This window comes from Mytilus californianus, unplaced genomic scaffold (genome assembly GCF_021869535.1).
Source record: "Mytilus californianus isolate M0D057914Y unplaced genomic scaffold, xbMytCali1.0.p SCAF_2, whole genome shotgun sequence".
In the NCBI taxonomy this organism is placed as follows: domain Eukaryota; kingdom Metazoa; phylum Mollusca; class Bivalvia; order Mytilida; family Mytilidae; genus Mytilus; species Mytilus californianus.
This window is the reverse complement of record NW_026262668.1, coordinates 122,077,457-122,081,387: the sequence shown is the minus strand read 5'-3', so window position 1 is coordinate 122,081,387 and position 3,931 is coordinate 122,077,457.

Sequence of the window (3,931 nt, the reverse complement as noted above, 5' to 3'; positions counted from 1 at the left end):
TCCTTAAATGATTTGGTATACCATCCTTAAATGATTTGGTATTATCATACTTAAATGATTTGGTATTATCATCCTTAAAGGATTTGGTATTACCATACTAAAATGATTTGGTATTATCATCCTTAAATGATTTGGTGCAACCATCCTTAAATGATTTGTTATTAGCATAATTAAATGATTTGGTATTATCATCCTTAAATGATTTGGTGCAACCATCCTTAAATGATTTGGTATTATCATACTTAAATGATTTGATATTATCATACTTAAATGATTTGGTGCAACCATCCTTAAATGATTTGTTATTAGCATAATTAAATGATTTGGTATTATCATCCTTAAATGATTTGGTGCAACCATCCTTAAATGATTTGGTATTATCATACTTAAATGATTTGATATTATCATACTTAAATGATTTGGTGCAACCATCCTTAAATGACTTGGTATTATCATACTTAAATGATTTGATATTATCATACTTAAATGATTTGGTGCAACCATCCTTAAATGATTTGGTATTATCATCCTTAAATGATTGGGTATTATCATCCTTAAATGATTTGGTATTATCATCCTTAAATGATTTGGTATTACCATCCTTAAATGATTTGTTATTATCATCCTTCAATGATTTAATAATATCACCCTTCAATGATTTGGTACAATCATCCTTCAATGATTTGGTACTATCACCCTTTAATGGTTTGGTACTATCATCCTTCAATCCTTTGGTACTAATATCCTTCAATGATTTGGTACTACCATCCTTCAATGATTTGGTACAATCACCCTTCAATGATTTGGTACTATCATCCTTCAATGATTTGGTATTATCATACTTAAATGATTTGGTATTATCATCTTTAAATGATTTGGTATTATCATCCTTAAATGATTTGGTATTACCATCCTTAAATGATTTGGTATTATCATACTTAAATGATTTGGTATTATCATCCTTAAATGATTTGGTGCAACCATCCTTAAATGATTTGGTATTACCATCCTTAAATGATTTGGTGCAACCATCCTTAAATGATTTGGTATTATCATAATTAAATGATTTGGTATTATCATCCTTAAATGATTTGGTGCAACCATCCTTAAATGGTTTGATATTATCATACTTAAATGATTTGGTGCAACTATCCTTAAATGATTTGGTATTATCATCCTTAAATGATTTGGTATTATCATACTAAAATGATTTGATATTATCATACTTAAATGATTTGGTGCAACTATCCTTAAATGATTTGGTATTATCATCCTTAAATGATTTGGTATTATCATCCTTAAATGATTTGGTATTACCATCCTTAAATGATTTGGTATTATCATCCTTAAATGATATGGTATTATCATCCTTCAATGATTTGGTACTATCACTCTTCAATGATTTGGTACAATCATACTTCAATGATTTGGTACTATCACCCTTCAATAGTTTGGTTCTATCATCTTTCAATTAATTGGTACTATCATCCTTCACTTATTTTGTACTATCATTCTTCAGTAATTTGGTACTGTTATCCTTCAATGATTTGGTATTTTATTTACCTTGAGTGATTTGGTATTATCATCCTTCAATGATTTAATACTATCACCCTTCAATGATTTGGTAGTATTACCCTTCAATGATTTTGTACTATCATCCTTCAATGATTTGGTACAATCATCCTTCAATGATTTGGTACAATCATCCTTCAATGATTTGGTACAATCATCCTTCAATGATTTGGTACTATCACCCTTTAATTGTTTGGTACTATCATCCTTCAATCCTTTGGTACTAATATCCTTCAATGATTTGGTACTACCATCCTTCAATGATTTGGTATTACCATCCTTAAATGATTTGTTATTATCATAATTAAATAATTTGGTATTATCATACTTAAATGATTTGGTATTATCATACTTAAATGATTTGGTATTATCATACTTAAATGATTTGGTATTATCATACTTAAATGATTTGGTATTATCATACTTAAATGATTTGGTATTATCATCCTTAAATGATTTGGTGCAACCATCCTTAAATGATTTGGTATTATCATACTTAAATGATTTGATATTATCATACTTAAATGATTTGGTGCAACCATCCTTAAATGATTTGGTATTATCATCCTTAAATGATTTGGTATTACCATCCTTATATGATTTGGTATTATCATCCTTCAATGATTTAATACTATCACCCTTCAATGATTTGGTACAATCATCCTTCAATGATTTGGTACTATCACCCTTTAATGGTTTGGTACTATCATCCTTCAATCCTTTGGTACTAATATCCTTCAATGATTTGGTACTACCATCCTTCAATGATTTGGTACAATCACCCTTCAATGATTTGGTACTACCATCCTTCAATGATTTGGTACAATCACCCTTCAATGATTTGGTACTATCATCCTTCAATGATTTGGTATTATCATACTTAAATGATTTGGTATTATCATCTTTAAATGATTTGGTATTATCATCCTTAAATGATTTGGTATTACCATCCTTAAATGATTTGGTATTACCATACTAAAATGATTTGGTATTATCATCCTTAAATGATTTGGTGCAACCATCCTTAAATGATTTGGTATTATCATACTTAAATGATTTGATATTATCATACTTAAATGATTTGGTGCAACTATCCTTAAATGATTTGGTATTATCATCCTTAAATGATTTGGTATTATCATCCTTAAATGATTTGGTATTATCATCCTTAAATGATTTGGTATTACCATCCTTAAATGATTTGGTATTATCATCCTTAAATGATATGGTATTATCATCCTTCAATGATTTGGTACTATCACTCTTCAATGATTTGGTACAATCATACTTCAATGATTTGGTACTATCACCCTTCAATGGTTTGGTACTATCATCTTTCAATTAATTGGTACTATCATCCTTCTCTTATTTTGTACTATCATTCTTCAGTAATTTGGTACTGTTATCCTTCAATGATTTGGTATTTTATTTACCTTGAGTGATTTGGTATTATCATCCTTCAATGATTTAATATTATCACCCTTCAATGATTTGGTAGTATTACCCTTCAATGATTTTGTACTATCATCCTTCAATGATTTGGTACAATCATCCTTCAATCCTTTGGTACTTATATCTTTCAATGATTTGGTACTACCATCCTTCAATGATTTGGTACAATCACCCTTCAATGATTTGGTACTATCATCCTTTTATGATTTGGTAGTATCATCCTTCAATGATTTGGTAGTATCACCATTCAATGATTTGGTTCTATCACCCTTCAATGATTTGGTACAATCATCTTTCAATGATTTGGTAGTATTACTCTTCAATGATTTGGTAGTATTGCCCTTCAATGATTTGGTACTCTCATCCTTCAATGATTCGCACTATCATTTTTTAATATTTTGGTACTATGTCTTCAATGATTTGGTACTATCAACCTTCAATGGTAAGGTACTATCATCCTTCAATGATATGGTACTATCACCCTTCAATGATTTGGTACAATCATCTTTCAATGATTTTGTAGGATTACCCTACAATGATTTGGTACTATCATCCTTCAGTGATTTGCACTATCATTTTTCAATAATTTGGTACTGTTTATTTCAATGATTTGATACTATCATCCTGCAATGATTTGGCACTATCACCCTTCAATGATTTGGTACTATCATCCTTCAATGATTTGGTGCTTTCATCCTTCAATGGTTTGGTACTATCATCCTTCAATGATTTGATACTATCATCCTTCAATGGTTTGGTACTATCATCTTTCAATTAATTGGTACTATCATCCTTCACTTATTTTGTACTATCACCCTTCAATGATTTGGTACTATCATCCTTCAATGATTTGGTTCTGTGACCCTTCAATGGTTTGATACTATCATCCTTCAATGATTTGGTACTA